Source organism: Lissotriton helveticus, chromosome 3_2 (genome assembly GCF_964261635.1).
Source record: "Lissotriton helveticus chromosome 3_2, aLisHel1.1, whole genome shotgun sequence".
NCBI classification, from domain to species: Eukaryota; Metazoa; Chordata; class Amphibia; order Caudata; family Salamandridae; genus Lissotriton; species Lissotriton helveticus.
The window spans coordinates 486,887,576-486,906,785 of record NC_136062.1 but is presented as its reverse complement, the minus strand read 5'-3'; the positions used below and the strand labels follow the sequence as shown (position 1 = coordinate 486,906,785).

Sequence of the window (19,210 nt, the reverse complement as noted above, 5' to 3'; positions counted from 1 at the left end):
CCTACGTCGGTTCTCAGGAATAACTCCCTTTCCTCTGAGATTTTGTCGACAAAAAAGGGATTCCTGATTAATGCCAGGTCCCTTATTAAAAATAATATCGCTTTCCATGATTTTGTGGCAGATAGGCAACCGGAATGGATGTTTGTCACTGAAACTTGGGCATCTGAGTCTTCGGGCCATGATTTATTGATGGCTATTCCTGAAGGGTATAATCTGTTCCGACAGGATAGACCTAAACGTAGAGGAGGTGGACTGGCCATTCTTTGTAGCACCGCCCTGCAGTGTACGATTAAACCCTTGTCCGCTGCTTCGGATCCTTTTGAGGCTTTACACTTTTCTATCTTGTGTGCCCCCTCGGTTTCCTTCTCTGGAATCCTTCTGTATAGACCCCCTGGTTCCAGAGCTACCTTTACTGAGGAACTTCTCAGAATTCTTGAACCCTATTTTGGCAACTCTCATCTGGCCATTCTTGGGGATTTCAACTTTCATTTGGATAATCTAAGAGATCCTCATACCATTAGGTTGGTGGACGCACTTGCAGCTTGTGAGTGTATCCAACTTGTAAAAAATCCGACACATTTGGCGGGGCACATTTTGGACGGAGTCTTTACTAATGACGAAAGATTGTCTGTAGATACTCCGGTGCCCCTAGTTTGGTCTGATCATCTTGCTATCCCTCTCCTGATGGCCTACTCTTCGGAAGGAATGTTTGAACTTCCCGCCATCACTAGAGGTCCAAAAAGGAGCTTTAAGAACATCACTAATGATGCTCTGCTGCCATTTATAAAGAAGTATAGCTACTCTTCCTTGGGAGATGTGGATGAAGTAGCCAAACTACTCTCTGATTCTATCACCAAGGCGGTGGAGGAATTAGCTCCCTTATCTTTTAGATATTCTGATCGCCGTAAGCCCACAGCCCCGTGGTATACGGAATCACTGAGACTTCTCCGACAAGGCTGCAGAAGACAGGAAAGAAAATGGAGGAAAACCTGGGATCCAACTGAAAGGGAAGTCCATAAGAGATTGTTAACAGACTATAAGTCTACTGTCATTAGAGAAAAACAGCAGTACTTTACTAATCTCACTACCTCCCTCACCTCCTCTAGGGAGATATTCAAGATCGTCGACTCACTTTGCTCCCTCCAGGTGCCTGATCCAGTAGTGGGCTCGCTGGAGCTCTGTGATAATATATCAGAGTTTTTCCATAAAAAGATTGAGGATATCTACCTGGCCTTGGAAACACAAAGAAATACTTTAGATGATTCCTCTCTTCAAACCTTGATTAGCCTAGAAGCTTGGCCTAGAGACCACTCTAACACTCTAATGGACTTTCCGCTTCTCACTCTGGAAGAACTCGAGAGTTTACTTGATAGGACTAAATCTTCATCCCCTCTTGATCCGTGTCCTTTGAAAATCCTGAAGGATTGTAGATCCACACTGCTTCCACCTCTTCTAGAGGTGATGAACGGTTCTATAACCCAAGGTATCTTCCCTTTAGCGTGGAAGAGGGCGATAGGGAAGCCGCTGCTTAAGAAGTCCACGCTGGACCCGGAACAGTTGAAAAATTTTAGACCTATTTCACTGTTACCCGCTCCCGCAAAAATACTTGAGTCTCACCTCAATTGCCATCTTTCCACATTTCTGGATTCATCTGGGTATCTCGATAGATCCCAGCATGGTTTCCGGAAAGCACATAGTACGGAGTCTGCTCTGACTATGGTGGTAAATAACATCCGTATGAAGGTAGACTCTGGCCAAACCATGGTGTTGGTCCTTCTGGACCTCACCGCAGCGTTTGATACCCTGTCTCCCTCTATTTTAACATCTCGGCTGAGGGAGGCAGGGATTCCCGGTGCGGCTCTTAACCTTCTGCACTCTTTTTTACAGCATAGAGAGCAGAGAGTCAAGCTTGGCGAATTTCTTTCCCCTGCTAAATCCTTGCAGTGTGGGGTGCCCCAAGGGTCGGCTCTTAGTCCGACCCTATTTAACATTTATGTCGCACCCCTTGCAAGGTTAGTAAAATCTCAGGGGATGGAAGTGGTGTCATACGCCGATGACACTCAAATCATGGTGTCACTAGCCCACTCAGTTTCTACATCCGCCACCAACTTCAGGATCTGTATCCAGACAGTATCTGACTGGATGCTTCAGAATTCCCTGAAGTTGAATGGTGACAAAACTGAGATCCTGGTCTTTGGCAAAGACCAGGATATCTGGTCTAATGAGTGGTGGCCGTCTGCGCTGGGAACCTGTCCATCTCCTTCCCAGTCAGCCAGAAATCTTGGCGTAATTTTTGACACCTCACTGTCCATGACTCTACAGGTTAATCGCACGGTTGCCACTTGTTGGGGGGTCATAAAAATTCTCAGGAGAATTCTTCACTATCTCTCTCTCCGAGCCCGGAAACAGATGGTAGTGGCATTGGTGGGCTCCAGGTTGGATTACTGCAATGCACTCTATGCAGATACCAACAAGGGGCTCATTCATCGACTACAGGTCGTACAAAATGCCGCTGCCCGATTTGTTCTGGCACTTCCTAATGCTTCTTCTGCCACTATGGCTAGAAAGACTCTCCATTGGCTCCCTATTCATTTGAGGATCTCTTTTAAGATTCATTGCCTAGCCTATAGAGCTCTGTCGGAAAGGTCTTCGGATCCTTTATGCGCTCTGCTGACTCGTTATCAGCCAGGTAGATCTCTTAGATCTGCTGAGATGAACCTGCTGGTTGTACCTCGTGCCAAAAGGGTACGTTGGGGAAATAGAGCATTTTCCATTGTTGCCCCCAAGCTGTGGAATTCGCTCCCCCAAGATATTAAGATTCAGCCCTCTTTATCCTCTTTTAAAAAGGCGCTCAAAACCTGGTGCTTCGTCAAGGCCTACCCACAATAGGAGTACTCCTTAATAGCTGGTACCTTTTGGTTATGCGCCTTGACGCCCATCGGGCTTAGCTGCGCTATAAAAATTGCTTTTCATTCATTCATTCATTCAGAGGGGGCGTCCCTTGCCTTTTGGGAAACTAGCGCCTGGAAGTGCTGTATTTTGCCCCCAGCGCTTCAGAGCGCTTTTTGTTCTCAGCCGGTGCCCACCCGGCATTTGTCCCGTTCATTGGCCAATATTTTTAAAGTCCCCTGGTAGGTGCCCACCCCGCCAGGGACCGTGCCGTTATTTCTTCTTGGGCCCCCAAGCGAGTGCCCACCTCGCTTCCTATTTAATTTACCGAGGGAGCCTACTCCTCTAAACCACCGCCGCCGGCCCGGGTATCTGCTGAGAAGGGCTGTCCCGCCTCCACACCCGAGGGCCGCGCTGCTATTGGCTGCAGCACGACCCGGAAGTACTTGTGGCCGAAACCGGAAGTCGACGGGAGCCCACCCCGCGCTCCGGTGCAGGAAGGTGAGGAGAGGCGTCCGGAGTGCCAGGGAGGACGGGAGCTCACCCCGCCTCCACCCGACGCGGGCAGGAGAAGCGAGGGTAGCCGCAGCATCGGAGAGCCGTGGAGCGGGAGCTCTCCTGCCACAGCCGCCGCAGGACAGAGTGAGTGACAGCATGCAGTGTTTGTTCAGAAGAAGGGGGAGGCGTCGGGGCACATTGCTGGTGCCCACCCCCCTCAGTGCTCTCTCTCCGAGTGAGGGAAATTGTCTGTGAAGAGCCTACCAAGGCTCCCGGGGGCAGTATTGTAGTTCGAGTCCCCCGAGAGGGACTCCACCAAATCGGGGGCAATTTGTTGTTCGAGCCCACGAGGGGCTCCGGGGGCCAGTATTGTTAGAGGGGGCGTCGGGGCACATTGCCGGTGCCCGCCCCCTCCTGCTAAGTGCTCCTCCTGATTTGGGGCCATTGTTCTGAGTCCCCCGAGCAGGACTCCACCGTTATTAAGGGCATTTTGTTTCTTTAGAGCCCGAGAGGCTCTTCTAGCATCACGGGGCATTTTTTTCTTCGAGCCCACGAGGCTCCAACGATCCCTGGCATTCCTGGTGGTAGAGCGGCCCCAGCTGGCAGCGGGCCTATCCCCCAGTGGTGGCAGCATTTCTCTCGAGTCCCCAGAGGGGGGGCTCCAACGAGAGGCTCAGTAGGCATTTTATTGTTTAGAGCCCTGAGAGGCTCCAACGCTTGCAGCATTGCTTTGAGAGCCCACGAGGCTCAGAGGGGGCATTTGTTGTTTAGGGCCACGAGGCTCCAGCGTTGGCCCCAGTGTCTCCACAGCTGCCCAGCACTTGGTGGGCAGCTGCTACGTTTAGGCCCCCCTGACTTTGGGACACAGGGCATCGTAGCCCTAGAGAGGCCAGTTGGCCTAGGGACTGAAACAGGTGGTGGCTTATGTGAATTCTGCGCTATTGTGTTCTCACACCTCTGAATGTGTTGTTTATGCATCATGTGTTCTCCTGTGCTGCACCTCTGAATGTGTTTTGATGCGTCATGTGCCTTGTTCTTACACCTCTGAATGCGTTGTTTATGCATCATGTGTTCTTCTGTGCTGCACCACTGAATGTGTTTTGATGCATCATGTGCCTTGTTCTTACACCGCTGAATGTATGTTTATGCATCATGTGTTTGGTTCCCATGCCTATACCCCTAAATGTATGGTGATACTTAGGTGGTTGTTTTCTCCTAGTACAGGTGTTTCTAGTGAGGTCCTGGTTCCCTGCGTGACATTCTCCTAAGGTGGTTAGGGTTGCGTAGGTGGTACTTACCTCTTACCAGTGATTACTGGTTGTGTGCTACGTGATTATTTGGTGTTTAACTATCTCCAAGGGCTTGATACTGAGCTTGCCCCCTGACCAGGGTCCCAGGACCAGTGGACTCTATTGTGCCTTCCCTGACAAATTGCTAGGACTTGTCTGGTCTCCTTGTGCCGCTGGGGCCTCACCTGATGTGTGCCTCGCTCACTCCCCTGCAGCTCGTGCCTAGCCGCCCCCGTCAAGAGCCGCACCGCTCCTTGTGAAGCCGTGCTCTGCTCCGCCTGGGCCGCCCGCATCCTGCACCTCGGCAGCTTGTGCCTGGGCCGCCCTCATGCCTCGAGCCACGCCGCTCTCCTCTGAGTCGCGTCCGCTTCGCTGGGCCGCCCGCACCCTGCCCCCTCCTCCTTTGAGGCCACACCTTGGTCGCCCCAACCAAACGCTTGTAGCGCGCGGGTCGCCACCGCCCTCCCAGGCCTACTGAGGAGATCACTCGCAGCATCCCGCGCAACCAGAATGGAAGGTACGGTCCGTATCCGCCGCCAGTTATTATATGTTCTATGTTCTAAAAGTGTTACTTCTAAAAGTGCTTATTCCTGACAGTGGTCCAGGTGGCCCTGTCCTGTACAAATCCCCTGTAAATTCTGCCCGTGCCTGTTGGCACATTGTAAAGGGTGTGTTTCTATCTAATGTGTTTTGCAATACAAATGCTATTTTTACATATACCTTGTGTGGAGTTCCTTTTATGGGGGGCCTTGGATGTTGTTGCTGGTGGGTGCGTGCGCAAATGCTTTACACATCGCCTCTGAGATAAGCCTGACTGCTCATGCCAAGCTACCAAGAGGGTGAGCGGGGGTTGTCTTGGCGGGTGACTTCCTTACCCTGATTTAGGAATGGTGGTTTCTGCCTGGCTTTGGCGCAAGCCTTGGCCAACCAGAAATCCCATTTCTAACATTGGTGGCTAGCGGTGGGATATGGACTTGTGTTTGAGCAGTACCACAGCGACAGATGGCCCCACTACAAAACTCTGCATTTTTAGATAGTCACATGGAAGGGGATTATTGTTTTTAAGTTGCTAAAAATGTCATTTCTGTTCATGTGTATTCTGGATTCACCAGAAGGGTGGGATCCAGTGGTGGCAGCGAAAAGGTGTCCAGTGCATGTGTCCCCCGTCCCTTTCCTGGAGTAATGGTACCTGTGTCAAGTGTGGTCAGGTTGAGAAATCAGGGGTGGTAGAAACTGCCTTACCAGTCGGGGTGGGGGGCGTGTGTGGATGAATGGTGTGAGTTCTCTGGATGGGGAGCTTGCTGAATACTTGTGTGCTCTTGTTTTGCTCAGATACCTAAGTTCCGTGTGTTGAACTTTTCCCAAGAACGTCTGCAGAAGTGGAGCCTGCTTTTCATTTCTGTGGTCTGTTTAGAGACAGAATTTTGGAGTTGGTAAGGTTCTGGGAGGAGAGAGACATAGGGGATGGAGTGATGCCAAAAGGAGTGGCTGAGGTGTCTTCCAGCCCAGTGTGGTGGAAGAGGTTCAGTGTAGCCCAGCTAGGTCTCGGTGTAGGGGCTCATGTCCTGTCTCAGAGGAGAAGGAGTGGGAGGGACTGCGTGTCTCCAGGTGCCCGAAACCCAGTCTCAGGGCCTGGAATGTTTCTGAAGGGAACGTCAGGTCGGGGGCCTAGGCTGTACCAATAGGTCATTTGAGGAGGATCTCCCAGAGTGTTTGAAGAACGTGGAACATCAGTGAACAGGGTTTCAGTAGTTCTGGTGTCTGGCGGTACCGGTCCAGTTGGGAGGGTGCAGAATTCTGGAAGGGGGTCAGAGGGAGTCTGACCCCTGTGCATCTGGTGAATGTGGATCCCAGGCGGGAGAGTTGTGTTCTGGAGGGTGCTTCAGAAGTAGAGGTAGGGTGGGGCATTCTAGACCGTGACCTCTGGTCAGCCTGAGGGTGTGGACCCTAGGTTGAAGGATCAGTGGTAGTTTGGAACTACACTGAGAAGAAGGGTGGAGAATGGCTATTGTATGCCAGGGGTTACCACCCCCCACTCTGGATTGGCATGGGCCAGTGGTATCTGGGTGGCCCAGGGCCTGGTCCTAGCCGTGGACAACTAAGGAGTACCAGTGGGGTTGCCTGTTTGGGCCTGTTTTTTTTTAAAGTATGCTTGTCTCTAGATCAACAGGGCGTAGAACCGGAGGGTGTCCCTGCAGTGCGGGCCCGTGTCCGTGTTCTATCGCCCAAAGCAGGGAAGTCCATAACAGTGGTGATTGGTCTGCCCTGCGTTTTGGCTGGAAGGGGGTTGTGTTGGACTTGGCCCTTCTGGCAGGTTCACCCCTAAAATATTTTGCTTTTAATGGTGACCTGGTGATGGTGATTTTTGGTTTCTGCGCACTTTCACTGTGTCCCAGAGGAAAGTGCGTGTGCACTCTGACTGCATGTGGTGAGATAGGCCTGCCCTCCTATAGGAATGCATGGGGAATGTATGTGTCCCTGGTAGTTCCTGATGCGTGGGGTGTGCAGGCTCGAGTCTGCTATGTGCAGAATCGTGTGACAGTGTCGGGTAGTACTTCCTACAGTGTCAGGTAATGCCTGCAGTTCCTACAGTGTGGGGTAGCACTTCCTGCAGTCTCACGTAATACTAGTAATTCTTGCCGTGTCAGGTAGGGCTTTGCGCAGTGCCTGGTAATATCTTTACATTCTGCAGTGTCAGGTAACACCAGTACTTCCTACATTGTCGGGTAGCACTTTCTGAAGTGTCAGGAAACACCTCCAGTGCCTACAGTGCAAGGCAGCACTTGCTGCAGTGTTGGGTAGCACTTCCTATAGTGTCGGGTAGCACTTCCTGCAGTGTCGGGTAGCATTTCCTACAGTGTCGGGTAGCACTTCCTACAGTGTCAGGTAGCACTTCCCACAGTGTCAAGTAGAACTTCCTACAGTGTCGGGTAGCACTTCCTACAGTGTCGGGTAGCACTTCCTACAGTGTCAGGTAACACCTGCAGTTCCTACAGTGTGGGGTAGCACTTCCTGCAGTCTCACGTAATACTAGAAATTCCTGCCATGTCAGGTAGGGCTTTGCGCAGTGTCCGGTAATATCTGTACATTCTGCAGTGTCAGGTAACACCAGTACTTCCTACATTGTCGGGTAGCACTTTCTGAAGTGTCAGGAAACACCTACAGTGCCTACAGTGCAAGGCAGCACTTGCTGCAGTGTCGTAGTACTTCCTACAGTGTCGGGTAGCACTTCCTACAGTGTTGGGTAGCACTTCCTACAGTGTCGGGTAGCACATCCTATAGTGTCAAGCAGCACTTTCTACAGTGTCAGGTAGCACTTCCCACAGTGTCGGGTAGCACTTCCTGTAGTGTCAGGTAGCAATTCCTACAGTATCGGGTAGCACTTCCTGCAGTGTCAGGTAGCACGTCCTGCAGTGTCGGGTAGCACTTCCTACAGTGTAAGGTAACACTTCCTCCAGTGTAAGGTAGCACTTCCTACAGTTTCAGATAGCACTTCCCACAGTGTCGGGTAGCACTTCCTATAGTGTCGGGTAGCACTTCCTGCAGTGTCGGGTAGCATTTCCTACAGTGTTGGGTAGCACTTCCTACAGTGTCAGGTAGCACTTCCCACAGTGTCAAGTAGCACTTACTACAGTGTTGGATACCACTTCCTACAGTGTCGGAGAGCACTTCCTACAGTGTCTGATAGCAGTTCCTACAGTATCAGGTAACGTCTGCAGTTCCCACAGTGTCGGGTAGCACTTCCTGCAGTGTCACGTAATTCTAGTAATTCAGTGTCAGGTAGGGCTTTGTGCAGTGTCCGGTAATATTGGTACATTCTGCAGTGTCAGGTTGCCCTTCCTGCAGTACCTACAGTGTCAGGTAGCTCCTATGCAGTGTCAGGTAACACCAGTACTTCCTACAGTGTCGGTTAGCACTTCCTACAGTGTCAGGTAACACCAGTACTTCCTACAGTGCTGGATAGCATTTTCAGCAGTGTCAGGTAACACCTGCAGTGCCCACAGTGTAAGGTAGCACTTCCTGCAGTGTCATAGCACCTCCCACAGTGTCTGGTAGCACTTTCTATAGTGACGGGTAGCACTTCCTGCAGTGTTGGGTAGCACTTCCTGCAGTGTTGGGTAGCACTTCCTTCAGTGTTGGGTAGCACTTCCTACAGAGTCAGGTAGCACTTCCTACAGAGTCGGGTAGCACTTCCTACAGTGTCGGTAGCACTTCCTACAGTGTCAGGTAGCACTTCCTACAGTGTTGGGTAAAACTTCCTGCAGTGCCAGGTAGCACTTCCTACAGTGTCTGGTAGCACTTCCTACAGTGTCAAGTAGCACTTCCTACAGTGTCAGGTAGCACTTCCCACATTGTTGGGTAGCACTTCCTGTAGTGTCAGGTAGCAATTCCAACAGTATCGGGTAGCACGTCCTGCAGTGTCAGGTAGCACTTCCTGCAGTGTTGGGTAGCACTTCCTACAGTGTAAGGTAGCACTTCCTCCAGTGTAAGGTAGCACTTTCTGCAGTTTCAGGTAGCACTTCCCACAGTGTCGGGTAGCACTTCCTATAGTGTTGGGTAGCACTTCCTGCAGTGTCGGGTAGTATTTCGTACAGTGTCGGGTAGCATTTCCTACAGTGTCGGGTAGCACTTCCTACAGTGTCAGGTAGCACTTCCCACAGTGTCAAGTAGCACTTCCTACAGTGTTGGATAGCACTTCTTACAGTGTCGGATAGCACTTCCTACAGTGTCGGATAGCAGTTTCTACAGTGTCAGGTAACGTCTGCAGTTCCCACAGTGTCGGGTAGCACTTCCTGCAGTGTCACGTAATTCTAGTAATTCAGTGTCAGGTAGGGCTTTGTGCAGTGTCCGGTAATATTGGTACATTCTGCAGTGTCAGGTTGCCCTTCCTGCAGTACCTACAGTGTGAGGTAGCTCCTCTGTGGTGTCAGGTAACACCAGTACTTCCTACAGTGTCGGTTAGCACTTCCTACAGTGTCAGGTAACACCAGTACTTCCTACAGTGCTGGATAGCACTTTCTGCAGTGTCAGGTAACACCTGCAGTGCCCACAGTGTAAGGTAGCACTTCCTGCAGTGTCATAGCACTTCCCACAGTGTCGGGTAGCACTTTCTATAGTGTCGGGTAGCACTTCCTGCAGTGTCGGTTAGCATTTCCTACAGTGTCGGGTAGCACTTCCTACAGTGTCAGGTAGCACTTCCCACAGTGTCAAGTAGAACTTCCTACAGTGTCGGGTAGCACTTCCTACAGTGTCGGGTAGCACTTCCTACAGTGTCAGGTAACACCTGCAGTTCCTACAGTGTGGGGTAGCACTTCCTGCAGTCTCACGTAATACTAGAAATTCCTGCCGTGTCAGGTAGGGCTTTGCGCAGTGCCCGGTAATATCTGTACATTCTGCAGTGTCAGGTAACACCAGTACTTCCTACATTGTCGGGTAGCACTTTCTGAAGTGTCAGGAAACACCTACAGTGCCTACAGTGCAAGGCAGCACTTGCTGCAGTGTCGTAGTACTTCCTACAGTGTCGGGTAGCACTTCCTACAGTGTTGGGTAGCACTTCCTACAGTGTCGGGTAGCACATCCTATAGTGTCAAGCAGCACTTTCTACAGTGTCAGGTAGCACGTCCCACAGTGTCGGGTAGCACTTCCTGTAGTGTCAGGTAGCAATTCCTACAGTATCGGGTAGCACTTCCTGCAGTGTCAGGTAGCACGTCCTGCAGTGTCGGGTAGCACTTCCTACAGTGTAAGGTAACACTTCCTCCAGTGTAAGGTAGCACTTCCTACAGTTTCAGATAGCACTTCCCACAGTGTCGGGTAGCACTTCCTATAGTGTCGGGTAGCACTTCCTATAGTGTCGGGTAGCACTTCCTGCAGTGTCGGGTAGCATTTCCTACAGTGTTGGGTAGCACTTCCTACAGTGTCAGGTAGCACTTCCCACAGTGTCAAGTAGCACTTCCTACAGTGTTGGATAGCACTTCCTACAGTGTCGGATAGCACTTCCTACAGTGTCTGATAGCAGTTCCTACAGTATCAGGTAATGTCTGCAGTTCCCACAGTGTCGGGTAGCACTTCCTGCAGTGTCACGTAATTCTAGTAATTCAGTGTCAGGTAGGGCTTTGTGCAGTGTCAGGTAATATTGGTACATTCTGCAGTGTCAGGTTGCCCTTCCTGCAGTACCTACAGTGTCAGGTAGCTCCTGTACAGTGTCAGGTAACACCAGTACTTCCTACAGTGTCGGTTAGCACTTCCTACAGTGTCAGGTAACACCAGTACTTCCTACAGTGCTGGATAGCATTTTCAGCAGTGTCAGGTAACACCTGCAGTGCCCACAGTGTAAGGTAGCACTTCCTGCAGTGTCATAGCACCTCCCACAGTGTCTGGTAGCACTTTCTATAGTGACGGGTAGCACTTCCTGCAGTGTTGGGTAGCACTTCCTTCAGTGTTGGGTAGCACTTCCTACAGAGTCAGGTAGCACTTCCTACAGAGTCGGGTAGCACTTCCTACAGTGTCTGTAGCACTTCCTACAGTGTCAGGTAGCACTTCCTACAGTGTCGGGTAAAACTTCCTGCAGTGCCAGGTAGCACTTCCTACAGTGTCTGGTAGCACTTCCTACAGTGTCAAGTAGCACTTCCTACAGTGTCAGGTAGCACTTCCCACATTGTTGGGTAGCACTTCCTGTAGTGTCAGGTAGCAATTCCAACAGTATCGGGTAGCACGTCCTGCAGTGTCAGGTAGCACTTCCTGCAGTGTTGGGTAGCACTTCCTACAGTGTAAGGTAGCACTTCCTCCAGTGTAAGGTAGCACTTTCTGCAGTTTCAGGTAGCACTTCCCACAGTGTCGGGTAGCACTTCCTATAGTGTTGGGTAGCACTTCCTGCAGTGTCGGGTAGTATTTCGTACAGTGTCGGGTAGCATTTCCTACAGTGTCGGGTAGCACTTCCTACAGTGTCAGGTAGCACTTCCCACAGTGTCAAGTAGCACTTCCTACAGTGTTGGATAGCACTTCCTACAGTGTCGGATAGCACTTCCTACAGTGTCGGATAGCAGTTTCTACAGTGTCAGGTAACGTCTGCAGTTCCCACAGTGTCGGGTAGCACTTCCTGCAGTGTCACGTAATTCTAGTAATTCAGTGTCAGGTAGGGCTTTGTGCAGTGTCCGGTAATATTGGTACATTCTGCAGTGTCAGGTTGCCCTTCCTGCAGTACCTACAGTGTGAGGTAGCTCCTCTGTGGTGTCAGGTAACACCAGTACTTCCTACAGTGTCGGTTAGCACTTCCCACAGTGTCAGGTAACACCAGTACTTCCTACAGTGCTGGATAGCACTTTCTGCAGTGTCAGGTAACACCTGCAGTGCCCACAGTGTAAGGTAGCACTTCCTGCAGTGTCATAGCACTTCCCACAGTGTCGGGTAGCACTTTCTATAGTGTCGGGTAGCACTTCCTGCAGTGTCGGTTAGCATTTCCTACAGTGTCGGGTAGCACTTCCTACAGTGTCAGGTAGCACTTCCCACAGTGTCAAGTAGAACTTCCTACAGTGTCGGGTAGCACTTCCTACAGTGTCGGGTAGCACTTCCTACAGTGTCAGGTAACACCTGCAGTTCCTACAGTGTGGGGTAGCACTTCCTGCAGTCTCACGTAATACTAGAAATTCCTGCCATGTCAGGTAGGGCTTTGCGCAGTGCCCGGTAATATCTGTACATTCTGCAGTGTCAGGTAACACCAGTACTTCCTACATTGTCGGGTAGCACTTTCTGAAGTGTCAGGAAACACCTACAGTGCCTACAGTGCAAGGCAGCACTTGCTGCAGTGTCGTAGTACTTCCTACAGTGTCGGGTAGCACTTCCTACAGTGTTGGGTAGCACTTCCTACAGTGTCGGGTAGCACATCCTATAGTGTCATGCAGCACTTTCTACAGTGTCAGGTAGCACGTCCCACAGTGTCGGGTAGCACTTCCTGTAGTGTCAGGTAGCACTTCCTGCAGTGTCAGGTAGCACGTCCTGCAGTGTCGGGTAGCACTTCCTACAGTGTAAGGTAACACTTCCTCCAGTGTAAGGTAGCACTTCCTACAGTTTCAGATAGCACTTCCCACAGTGTCGGGTAGCACTTCCTATAGTGTCGGGTAGCACTTCCTATAGTGTCGGGTAGCACTTCCTGCAGTGTCGGGTAGCATTTCCTACAGTGTTGGGTAGCACTTCCTACAGTGTCAGGTAGCACTTCCCACAGTGTCAAGTAGCACTTCCTACAGTGTTGGATAGCACTTCCTACAGTGTCGGATAGCACTTCCAACAGTGTCTGATAGCAGTTCCTACAGTATCAGGTAATGTCTGCAGTTCCCACAGTGTCGGGTAGCACTTCCTGCAGTGTCACGTAATTCTAGTAATTCAGTGTCAGGTAGGGCTTTGTGCAGTGTCCGGTAATATTGGTACATTCTGCAGTGTCAGGTTGCCCTTCCTGCAGTACCTACAGTGTCAGGTAGCTCCTATGCAGTGTCAGGTAACACCAGTACTTCCTACAGTGTCGGTTAGCACTTCCTACAGTGTCAGGTAACACCAGTACTTCCTACAGTGCTGGATAGCATTTTCAGCAGTGTCAGGTAACACCTGCAGTGCCCACAGTGTAAGGTAGCACTTCCTGCAGTGTCATAGCACCTCCCACAGTGTCTGGTAGCACTTTCTATAGTGACGGGTAGCACTTCCTGCAGTGTTGGGTAGCACTTCCTTCAGTGTTGGGTAGCACTTCCTACAGAGTCAGGTAGCACTTCCTACAGAGTCGGGTAGCACTTCCTACAGTGTCGGTAGCACTTCCTACAGTGTCAGGTAGCACTTCCTACAGTGTCGGGTAAAACTTCCTGCAGTGCGAGGTAGCACTTCCTACAGTGTCTGGTAGCACTTCCTACAGTGTCAAGTAGCACTTCCTACAGTGTCAGGTAGCACTTCCCACATTGTTGGGTAGCACTTCCTGTAGTGTCAGGTAGCAATTCCAACAGTATCGGGTAGCACGTCCTGCAGTGTCAGGTAGCACTTCCTGCAGTGTTGGGTAGCACTTCCTACAGTGTAAGGTAGCACTTCCTCCAGTGTAAGGTAGCACTTTCTGCAGTTTCAGGTAGCACTTCCCACAGTGTCGGGTAGCACTTCCTATAGTGTTGGGTAGCACTTCCTGCAGTGTCGGGTAGTATTTCGTACAGTGTCGGGTAGCATTTCGTACAGTGTCGGGTAGCACTTCCTACAGTGTCAGGTAGCACTTCCCACAGTGTCAAGTAGCACTACCTACAGTGTTGGATAGCACTTCCTACAGTGTCGGATAGCACTTCCTACAGTGTCGGATAGCAGTTTCTACAGTGTCAGGTAACGTCTGCAGTTCCCACAGTGTCGGGTAGCACTTCCTGCAGTGTCACGTAATTCTAGTAATTCAGTGTCAGGTAGGGCTTTGTGCAGTGTCCGGTAATATCGGTACATTCTGCAGTGTCAGGTTGCCCTTCCTGCAGTACCTACAGTGTGACGTAGCTCCTCTGTGGTGTCAGGTAACACCAGTACTTCCTACAGTGTCGGTTAGCACTTCCTACAGTGTCAGGTAACACCAGTACTTCCTACAGTGCTGGATAGCACTTTCTGCAGTGTCAGGTAACACCTGCAGTGCCCACAGTGTAAGGTAGCACTTCCTGCAGTGTCATAGCACTTCCCACAGTGTCGGGTAGCACTTTCTATAGTGTCGGGTAGCACTTCCTGCATTGTCGGGTAGCACTTCCTACAGTGTCGGGTAGCACTTCCTACAGTGTCGGGTAGCATTTCCTACAGTGTTGGGTAGCACTTCCTACAGTGTCAGGTAGCACTTCCCACAGTGTCAAGTAGCACTTACTACAGTGTTGGATACCACTTCCTACAGTGTCGGATAGCACTTCCTACAGTGTCTGATAGCAGTTCCTACAGTATCAGGTAACGTCTGCAGTTCCCACAGTGTCGGGTAGCACTTCCTGCAGTGTCACGTAATTCTAGTAATTCAGTGTCAGGTAGGGCTTTGTGCAGTGTCCGGTAATATTGGTACATTCTGCAGTGTCAGGTTGCCCTTCCTGCAGTACCTACAGTGTCAGGTAGCTCCTATGCAGTGTCAGGTAACACCAGTACTTCCTACAGTGTCGGTTAGCACTTCCTACAGTGTCAGGTAACACCAGTACTTCCTACAGTGCTGGATAGCATTTTCAGCAGTGTCAGGTAACACCTGCAGTGCCCACAGTGTAAGGTAGCACTTCCTGCAGTGTCATAGCACCTCCCACAGTGTCTGGTAGCACTTTCTCTAGTGACGGGTAGCACTTCCTATAGTGTTGGGTAGCACTTCCTGCAGTGTCGGGTAGTATTTCGTACAGTGTCGGGTAGCATTTCGTACAGTGTCGGGTAGCACTTCCTACAGTGTCAGGTAGCACTTCCCACAGTGTCAAGTAGCACTACCTACAGTGTTGGATAGCACTTCCTACAGTGTCGGATAGCACTTCCTACAGTGTCGGATAGCAGTTTCTACAGTGTCAGGTAACGTCTGCAGTTCCCACAGTGTCGGGTAGCACTTCCTGCAGTGTCACGTAATTCTAGTAATTCAGTGTCAGGTAGGGCTTTGTGCAGTGTCCGGTAATATCGGTACATTCTGCAGTGTCAGGTTGCCCTTCCTGCAGTACCTACAGTGTGAGGTAGCTCCTCTGTGGTGTCAGGTAACACCAGTACTTCCTACAGTGTCGGTTAGCACTTCCTACAGTGTCAGGTAACACCAGTACTTCCTACAGTGCTGGATAGCACTTTCTGCAGTGTCAGGTAACACCTGCAGTGCCCACAGTGTAAGGTAGCACTTCCTGCAGTGTCATAGCACTTCCCACAGTGTCGGGTAGCACTTTCTATAGTGTCGGGTAGCACTTCCTGCATTGTCGGGTAGCACTTCCTACAGTGTCGGGTAGCACTTCCTACAGTGTCGGGTAGCATTTCCTACAGTGTTGGGTAGCACTTCCTACAGTGTCAGGTAGCACTTCCCACAGTGTCAAGTAGCACTTACTACAGTGTTGGATACCACTTCCTACAGTGTCGGATAGCACTTCCTACAGTGTCTGATAGCAGTTCCTACAGTATCAGGTAACGTCTGCAGTTCCCACAGTGTCGGGTAGCACTTCCTGCAGTGTCACGTAATTCTAGTAATTCAGTGTCAGGTAGGGCTTTGTGCAGTGTCCGGTAATATTGGTACATTCTGCAGTGTCAGGTTGCCCTTCCTGCAGTACCTACAGTGTCAGGTAGCTCCTATGCAGTGTCAGGTAACACCAGTACTTCCTACAGTGTCGGTTAGCACTTCCTACAGTGTCAGGTAACACCAGTACTTCCTACAGTGCTGGATAGCATTTTCAGCAGTGTCAGGTAACACCTGCAGTGCCCACAGTGTAAGGTAGCACTTCCTGCAGTGTCATAGCACCTCCCACAGTGTCTGGTAGCACTTTCTCTAGTGACGGGTAGCACTTCCTGCAGTGTTGGGTAGCACTTCCTTCAGTGTTGGGTAGCACTTCCTACAGAGTCAGGTAGCACTTCCTACAGAGTCGGGTAGCACTTACTACAGTGTCGGTAGCACTTCCTACAGTGTCAGGTAGCACTTCCTACAGTGTCGGGTAAAACTTCCTGCAGTGCCAGGTAGCACTTCCTACAGTATCTGGTAGCACTTCCTACAGTGTCAAGTAGCACTTCCTACAGTGTCAGGTAGCACTTCCCACAATGTTGGGTAGCACTTCCTGTAGTGTCAGGTAGCAATTCCAACAGTATCGGGTAGCACGTCCTGCAGTGTCAGGTAGCACTTCCTGCAGTGTTGGGTAGCACTTCCTACAGTGTAAGGTAGCACTTCCTCGAGTGTAAGGTAGCACTTTCTGCAGTTTCAGGTAGCACTTCCCACAGTGTCGGGTAGCATTTCCTACAGTGTCGGGTAGCACTTCCTACAGTGTCAGGTAGCACTTCCCACAGTGTCAAGTAGCACTTCCTACAGTGTTGGATAGCACTTCCTACAGTGTCGGATAGCACTTCCTACAGTGTCGGATAGCAGTTTCTACAGTGTCAGGTAACGTCTGCAGTTCCCACAGTGTCGGGTAGCACTTCCTGCAGTGTCACGTAATTCTAGTAATTCAGTGTCAGGTAGGGCTTTGTGCAGTGTCCGGTAATATTGGTACATTCTGCAGTGTCAGGTTGCCCTTCCTGCAGTACCTACAGTGTGAGGTAGCTCCTCTGTGGTGTCAGGTAACACCAGTACTTCCTACAGTGTCGGTTAGCACTTCCTACAGTGTCAGGTAACACCAGTACTTCCTACAGTGCTGGATAGCACTTTCTGCAGTGTCAGGTAACACCTGCAGTGCCCACAGTGTAAGGTAGCACTTCCTGCAGTGTCATAGCACTTCCCACAGTGTCGGGTAGCACTTTCTATAGTGTCGGGTAGCACTTCCTGCAGTGTCGGTTAGCATTTCCTACAGTGTCGGGTAGCACTTCCTACAGTGTCAGGTAGCACTTCCCACAGTGTCAAGTAGAACTTCCTACAGTGTCGGGTAGCACTTCCTACAGTGTCGGGTAGCACTTCCTACAGTGTCAGGTAACACCTGCAGTTCCTACAGTGTGGGGTAGCACTTCCTGCAGTCTCACGTAATACTAGAAATTCCTGCCGTGTCAGGTAGGGCTTTGCGCAGTGCCCGGTAATATCTGTACATTCTGCAGTGTCAGGTAACACCAGTACTTCCTACATTGTCGGGTAGCACTTTCTGAAGTGTCAGGAAACACCTACAGTGCCTACAGTGCAAGGCAGCACTTGCTGCAGTGTCGTAGTACTTCCTACAGTGTCGGGTAGCACTTCCTACAGTGTTGGGTAGCACTTCCTACAGTGTCGGGTAGCACATCCTATAGTGTCAAGCAGCACTTTCTACAGTGTCAGGTAGCACGTCCCACAGTGTCGGGTAGCACTTCCTGTAGTGTCAGGTAGCAATTCCTACAGTATCGGGTAGCACTTCCTGCAGTGTCAGGTAGCACGTCCTGCAGTGTCGGGTAGCACTTCCTACAGTGTAAGGTAACACTTCCTCCAGTGTAAGGTAGCACTTCCTACAGTTTCAGATAGCACTTCCCACAGTGTCGGGTAGCACTTCCTATAGTGTCGGGTAGCACTTCCTATAGTGTCGGGTAGCACTTCCTGCAGTGTCGGGTAGCATTTCCTACAGTGTTGGGTAGCACTTCCTACAGTGTCAGGTAGCACTTCCCACAGTGTCAAGTAGCACTTCCTACAGTGTTGGATAGCACTTCCTACAGTGTCAGATAGCACTTCCTACAGTGTCTGATAGCAGTTCCTACAGTATCAGGTAATGTCTGCAGTTCCCACAGTGTCGGGTAGCACTTCCTGCAGTGTCACGTAATTCTAGTAATTCAGTGTCAGGTAGGGCTTTGTGCAGTGTCCGGTAATATTGGTACATTCTGCAGTGTCAGGTTGCCCTTCCTGCAGTACCTACAGTGTCAGGTAGCTCCTATGCAGTGTCAGGTAACACCAGTACTTCCTACAGTGTCGGTTAGCACTTCCTACAGTGTCAGGTAACACCAGTACTTCCTACAGTGCTGGATAGCATTTTCAGCAGTGTCAGGTAACACCTGCAGTGCCCACAGTGTAAGGTAGCACTTCCTGCAGTGTCATAGCACCTCCCACAGTGTCTGGTAGCACTTTCTATAGTGACGGGTAGCACTTCCTGCAGTGTTGGGTAGCACTTCCTTCAGTGTTGGGTAGCACTTCCTACAGAGTCAGGTAGCACTTCCTACAGAGTCGGGTAGCACTTCCTACAGTGTCAGTAGCACTTCCTACAGTGTCAGGTAGCACTTCCTACAGTGTCGGGTAAAACTTCCTGCAGTGCCAGGTAGCACTTCCTACAGTGTCTGGTAGCACTTCCTACAGTGTCAAGTAGAACTTCCTACAGTGTCAGGTAGCACTTCCCACATTGTTGGGTAGCACTTCCTGTAGTGTCAGGTAGCAATTCCAACAGTATCGGGTAGCACGTCCTGCAGTGTCAGGTAGCACTTCCTGCAGTGTTGGGTAGCACTTCCTACAGTGTAAGGTAGCACTTCCTCCAGTGTAAGGTAGCACTTTCTGCAGTTTCAGGTAGAACTTCCCACAGTGTCGGGTAGCACTTCCTATAGTGTTGGGTAGCACTTCCTGCAGTGTCGGGTAGTATTTCGTACAGTGTCGGGTAGCATTTCGTACAGTGTCGGGTAGCACTTCCTACAGTGTCAGGTAGCACTTCCCACAGTGTCAAGTAGCACTTCCTACAGTGTTGGATAGCACTTCCTACAGTGTCGGATAGCACTTCCTACAGTGTCGGATAGCAGTTTCTACAGTGTCAGGTAACGTCTGCAGTTCCCACAGTGTCGGGTAGCACTTCCTGCAGTATCACGTAATTCTAGTAATTCAGTGTCAGGTAGGGCTTTGTGCAGTGTCCGGTAATATCGGTACATTCTGCAGTGTCAGGTTGCCCTTCCTGCAGTACCTACAGTGTGAGGTAGCTCCTCTG

General features: G+C 50.7%; 1 protein-coding gene across 1 annotated transcript in view; it reads right to left on the bottom strand.

Annotated features, from left to right (window-relative positions):
- The window catches only part of CSTPP1 (centriolar satellite-associated tubulin polyglutamylase complex regulator 1), a 403,270-nt gene that overhangs the window by 8,793 nt on the left and 375,267 nt on the right, over positions 1–19,210 (bottom strand). The gene's annotated exons all lie outside the window — the stretch shown is intronic.